This window comes from Pan troglodytes, chromosome 1 (genome assembly GCF_028858775.2).
Source record: "Pan troglodytes isolate AG18354 chromosome 1, NHGRI_mPanTro3-v2.0_pri, whole genome shotgun sequence".
Classification (NCBI taxonomy): domain Eukaryota; kingdom Metazoa; phylum Chordata; class Mammalia; order Primates; family Hominidae; genus Pan; species Pan troglodytes.
Window position 1 is genome coordinate 30197509 of NC_072398.2, and position 6798 is coordinate 30204306.

A 6798-nucleotide genomic window follows, 5' to 3' on the forward strand; every position below is an offset into this window, starting at 1 on the left:
CATTTGACAATTTGAGACACTGATGATGCTGTTTCATTTTTCTGGTTTAAGGAATGGTTCCAGATTAAGATTCCACAGTTGTCAGGGATGCTATTGTACTCTATTATCCTTTATCAGCTAGTGTGTGTATGCATTTGACAGCTACCCAGTTGGCTCTGATGAGGTGTAGAGAATCCTACTGAAGACAGGGCACATTAGCATACTGAGTATTTTATGCTGAAGGAAATTGAGAAAACTGCGGAAGCAGAAAGTTACCTCTGACCTTCTCTCTTAAAGACCCGCATGTGACAAGTGTCCTGCTCTATACACAAAGGGAAGGAACTACACAAACAGGCCAAGAAGAATCTGGAGAAACAGTCTTTTCTAAGCTCTCCCCAGTTTACTGACACTAGGTCATACCTCCTTTTTGTTTAATTATACCTTTACAGGACTATCTATTCTTCATCAAACCTAAGCATAAAAATATACAGTTTTCGCTGGGTCTTCATTTCTGAAAGCTGTCATGTCAAGGAAAACTTATATTAAGCTTATATTAAATAAATTTGTCACACTTTTATCTTGTTAATCTATATTTTGTTGTAGGAGTCTCAGCCACGAACCTAATGGTGGGTAAGTAAAGAAGATATTATTTTCTCCCTTACAGCTGACAGCAACTCAGAGTCATCATCTTTTCTGCATTACTGCCCTCAACTAATGGGAATGTGCTTGGCCCAGGGGGATACATTCCCCAGACTTTGGCCAATCTTTGGCTGACATGGGGGTGCAAAAGTCTAACCCCTCTAACTCAAAGTATGACCAGCTCTGTGGTACAACTTGTGTTCCAGAGCTCCTAGGGGGTCAGACTGAAGCAAGTCACCACCTGACACTAGGTGTTTAGCTTTTCTCCCCTTCCATTTCTTTTTCCCTTACTCTCCTTCTCTTGAGACTACTCCCCTAATAAATCACATAAACAGAATGTCTGTCTTAGGCTTTGCTTCCAGGAGCTCTATCCAAGACAATAGTTGAATCCAATCCCAAAGTATCAGCTGAATTCAAATGAACCTTTAGTCTTGATGTTCTCATTTTCAGATAATGGAAAATCTTTATTCATTCAAATATTCAAGTGGGAAAACATGAGTCGTTCTGGATTTTCACAACTCATATCCAGTTACCAAATTCTGTTCATTTCCTCTCAAAAATATACTTCAAAGGTATCCACACATCTCCATACTGTGCTCTGAGTTCAAGCCTCCATAATCTCTCATCTCTGAAATAGACTTTGTGCCTCCAAATATGTTCTCTATACTACAATCATAGTAGCATTTCAGAATTTGGTGCATGCTTATTAAAATCCTTCAGTGACTCACTATTGCCTATAGCAGTGGTTCTCAGTGGAGTTTATTCAAAGCTTCATGAAGTGAGACATCATAGTCAAAGCAGATATGAAAATCCAGGTGTCTTCTAGTAAGCAGATATCTTAGAGACATTTGCAACAATGTAAAATAATGACACTCCTTCCTAAACTTTCCTTGTTTTGGAAGACATATAGTTATTTTTCCTAAAAGTATTTTATCTAAGTTTGCATATAATGAGCTTATTATTTTTAAAAAGTAAGTTAATAAATGTTTCTTAAAATGCATATTTCTCAGGCTTAAATTATAATATGATGAAATAAATAGCTGTGACTCATATAAACAAAAGCTCTTTAGGGTTCTTAATACTTTTTAAGCTTGTAAAGAGATTTTGAGATGGAAATGTTTGTGAACTACTGGCTTACACAATCAAGTCAAAAGTACCTAGAATGTCATCCAAGATTAGCCAGGACTTTGATCCCACCTTTCTCTTCATCCTCCTCTTTTGCCACTTTCTGCCTTTACTCTATATCTTGGTGTAATAGATGCTTTGATAGCTGCAAACCCTGTGCCCCACACCCTTTAAGCCTGAGCATTCATTCTCCCAGCTGCTTGGAGTGCTGGCTTCTGGTAGATCTCAGATGAATTCCTTTCTGGGAATCCCTCAGTCATAGCATGCAGTCTCAACCAGGGTTTACCCTCCCTGGCTGAGGACAGCCTGAATTCACTTACTTGTCAAGGCAAGAATACAAAGGCCTGGACCGTTTGCATCAATTTCCAATGCTGACTCTGCAGGACCATTCCAGCTCCAGAGAGTCCCACAAGCTTGGTCAAGGCCTCTGCTGCAACTGTGTCTCACTTTTCCCTCATTCAATCCTGAATCCTCGCTCTCTCACAGGTGATTTTCCCAGAGCTCCACTCAATAAACCTCTGCCTCAGAGGTGAACCCCTGCCTCATTCTGTTACCCAGGGAATCATCCCTTTAACTTCTGGTGACTCTGAACTGTTTATAAATCCCTGGACATCCCATTCTCTTTCATTCTGCCTGATATTGTTTCCTTTACCTGACTACATCCTTCAATCTATATATCTAGATAACGTCTACATAATCTAGATCTCAATACTTACCTCAAATACTGTCTCTTCCAGAGGGTCTTTCAGGAGGGCTGCATGCTCCTAATTTGTGCCTCTGCAGTAATTTGTTCCTCACTCTATCAAAGACATATCATACTATATTGAAGTAATCTGTCTCCTCAACTAGCCTGGATGTCATAATGCCCAGGGCTTGCGTCTGATTAATTGTATGTCATTTATATGGCCTTCCTTGGAGAAGACACTCAGTAATCCTATATTAATCTCTTTTATGAGGCTTGAAAAGTGGAGTACGGCTTCTGCATTTCTATACAACATTAAGGTCAGTAAAGAAGCCTTGTGTGGCCTTTCAGTTGCTGTTGCTTATGAAAATATTCTGCATTTAGAAGACATTTAGCCTGCTCTGTGCCAGAAAATAAAGTTTCTCTGAATCATAAGTCAGGGTTCTTGAGACCTATAAGAAACTACTGAGGCAGATTTATTGAGCATTGGGGCCAAACTTGGGAATACGATGAGAACATACGTGTGAGAAACCAGCCGAGGAAGAAAGATTTGCGTCTTGTGGGAATATGGTTATCCTACAGCAGCAAAATTTAATGAAAGTGTTTCAAGAGTCTCAGAAACCTTCCTGTAAGGGATCCCTAAATAATCAGGAAGTGCTCCTGGGAGAACTCAGAAATTTCCATATGATGGCATGTGTTGGCCAACGATATGTGTTCATGGCCAATATCTTAACTATATATTTTTGAGAGACCCTGAGCCATATCCAAACAGCTAAGCCACTCTGGAATTCCAAAGTTTTAAGGCAGTTTTTGTTACACAGCAATAGATAACTAACACATGTATCCAGTAAAATAAGTGAAATCTATTTCCATCATGTGCTTTACATTAAGATTCAACCAAAAATATGGATTGTCTAATATAACGTCACATCTTTTGTGAAGTGTTTCAAAATAAATTATCTTATTCACATTGTATAACCCTATTAGGGGTGTATAATTAAGCAGATTTTTACATGGTAGGAAGCTAGGTCTCAAAGAGGTAAGGTGACTTAACCATGTTTTCACATCTAGAAAGTGAAGAAGTCAGAACTCACACCCAGTTCTCTCTGACCAGAAATCCCATTTTCTTCTTGCTACAGTTTCAAAGGACAGATGAAAGCAGAAGAGCCATAGAAGAAGGCTCTCGGTGCTCAGTTACTGCTACATCTTTACCATCCTGCACGGTACACTCATTATGTTAAACCTTGATTGAAAATATGACATCATTGCATAATCTATATTTCTTTATGTTTGATCTAATTTTTCCAGAATTCCTTTTTTTTTCCCCCGAGATGGAGTCTTCTTCTGTCACCCAGGCTGGAGTGCAGTGGAGCGATCTCAGCTCACTGCAACCTCTGCTTCCTGGGTTCAAGCAATTCTCCTATCTCAGCCTCCTGAGCAGCTAGGATTACAGGCACTCGCCACTGCGCCTGGCTAATTTTTTTGTATTTTTAGTAGAGACAAGGTTTCACCATGTTGTCCAGGCTGGTCTTGAACTCCTGACCTCGTGATCCGCCTGCCTCAGCCTCCCAAAGTGCTGGAATTACAGACGTGAGCCAGCGCACCCAGGCCAGGGTTCTTCTTTAGACAAAATATCAAGTGAAAAATCCACATATCGATTCTGGCTATTGTGAAGAAATAGGCTTTGTGAACGTCAGTTTGAAAACTATGATTATGTTTTTTATCTGGGTATTCAGACAGAAGAATACTGAAGATTATACCTCTTTATTATACTCCTGTCTACAGAATCACAGAAGAACAGATAAAATGCGACATTAAGGCATAAGCCATATTTCATGTTTATCCCTGTATCCTGAATACCGAATTCCATGTCTGGCCTATGTTAGATAATTAATAAGTAAATGTTGATTATTATAACATGTGATAGATGGGCAGCTTTATAAAACAAATAGACTCTTACCTTCTAGCCAACGTTGGTTAAAGATATATATAGCTGTATAGAAAGAAATGCATGAATCTGACAGGAAATAATTCAAACATGAACACATTTCTTGATGGAGATTATTCAAGTTTTATACAATAGTACCAGTGAACGATGTCTGAACCTCATTATATTTAGTTATATTAAAGAAAAAGCTGTTACATTAAGGAAAATACTGAGCTATCACTTTTTCATTTTATCCAAGGAATATGTGGCATTTTTCATGCCTCATATTGAATGAAATTACTTGCTTTCTACATTTATTCTCTATTAGCATTTTGCCATTTGGGGTAACATTATCATTTTGATGAAGATAAGCATTTCATGTAGGAACATTTAAACAAGTTGAATTGCAGTCCATGTAAAAATTATACTTGTTTGCTTCATGAATACTTAATAATTACTTAATTATAAAAAACAAGCCCCAATGTCTTTTATTAGGTTAAGGTAGAGAAACTAGCAGATTTTAGACTGTATGCTTAAGGGTTATAATCATTCTTATTGTTCTTTCACTCTTTTCCACTGTAGTCTATTACCTGTCAAATTCTATTTGGAATACAGGGATTTTTTTCGTTGTTGTTGAGAAGAAATTAAAAACAGATTTGTTTAGCTTACTATTCTACTTCCAGTGACTAAAATTGGTATCACTGTATTTGACAATGATGATGTGATTTCTGCTGTCTTTGAGGAATTTCAGCTCACACAATTTGGCATTGCAGAACCAGGCCCTACTAAGAGGATCCCATTCACTGAAAAATAAGGAGGAAATTTCAACAAAACAACCAGTGTTGTATGCTTAAACACATTTATAGGAAGACAGTAATATTGTTCTGTGCTAACAGTTGCTTGATTTCTGGTCTTTCAGGGAAAAAAATGACAAACAGTTTTTCTATGTAGTTAGAGGGGTCACTTTGCTCAATTTAGGCCACTTAGTCTTCTTCAATACTGAAGATGAAAACTCGGAGCTACACTGCCTTAGTTAAAATTCTGGCTCTGCCACTAACTAGTGTGTGATATTCAGCAAGTTGCCTAACTTATCTGTGCCCTTGTCCTTAACAGAAAGATGAGGTTAATAATAGTATTTATTTCAGTAAGGGTATAATGAGGATTAAATAAACCAAGCTTACTAAGTGCTTATAATAGAGCCTGACACACAGTAAGTTCTCAGTCAAATTTAGCTACCATTCATTTATTCAACAGTAGTTTTGTTATCATTTTTCTTTTATAATTCTACTACAGTGTCTGTAACTCATGGAACTAACAGCAGTAACTCTTTCACAGAAGGTATTTTCTCACATTGAATACAGTCACACCAAGGCTTCAGATTGCCATATGGGTTACCATCTAAAAAAGAAATTTATAGTACATTCTCATAGAATTTCTCAAGAGGCCATGGAGAAAATTCCTCTCAATTCCATATGATTGATAAAAGCATATTTCTTCTCTTCTCTGCAGCCTCTTTTACTTATGGCTAGATTCCCACTAACAAATGTTGGATAAGAAACGGTATCTGAATCACAAGAACAGAGAGGTTAGGAGAAATAGTTTTGCTCACTCCTTGGTGAAACATCTACTAATGCAATACTCCAGTCCTCTCTCTATCCTTACTCACATGAAAATGCAATGGTTCGATTTGTAAAGGTAAATAAACAGATGTGTTATTTTGCATGTATCTACATTATACTTGATATTTGAAATCTGCCGTCAACTCTTTGCCTCAGTAGTCTGCCAGTTTTACTTAGTAAGTGGGTAGCAGAGAGTCCAAGTCAAAGGATCTACAAGATTCTTTCATTACATTTCAAAGATGGAAAATGACAGACACTAAAGCTCACAGAAGGCAAGCAATTCTCTCAAGAGTAAAGAATATATATGTTAATAATGCATTAAAATAATATTCCTTACATTCTGGTTATAAGTATACTCTCCAAATTGACTGTTTTAGTTTTTTATGCAGGAAACACTCTTAACCATTTATTCAACTTACTCCCCATAAGCATCTGTTTTTACATCTGCAAAGCAGGGATGTTCATAGAAAACAGTAAATCAAAAGACAATAATCTGTGTGAAGTGCTTAGTACTTTGTGCTACATAGCAAATCCTTGATTAATGGTTGTCACTATCATTATTAATAATATCATTGTCATTGTCATTATTAGCATGACAGAGGCAATACCATATGCAAAGGAATATTACTACCAAAAACACAGTACCTCCGGAGACCAGAAAATTGTTGGTTGGTGATATGGTTTGGCTGTGTTCCCATCCAAATCTCACCCTTGAACTGTGTCAAGGGTGGGGCCAGGTGGAGATAATTGAATCATTGGGGGCGATTTTTTCTCATGATGAATAAGTGAATAAGTCTATTGAATAAGTGAATAAGTCTAGTGAATAA

General features: G+C 37.4%; 1 long non-coding RNA gene across 1 annotated transcript; it reads left to right on the forward strand.

The window, feature by feature from the left end:
* The first annotated feature begins 370 nt into the window (after positions 1-370).
* Positions 371-6114, forward strand: LOC112208635 (uncharacterized). The gene is made up of 5 exons (XR_002943138.1): positions 371-392; positions 583-609; positions 2700-2745; positions 3565-3648; positions 5862-6114. It is a non-coding gene; the product is annotated as an uncharacterized LOC112208635 (long non-coding RNA).
* The last annotated feature ends 684 nt before the right edge of the window (positions 6115-6798 follow it).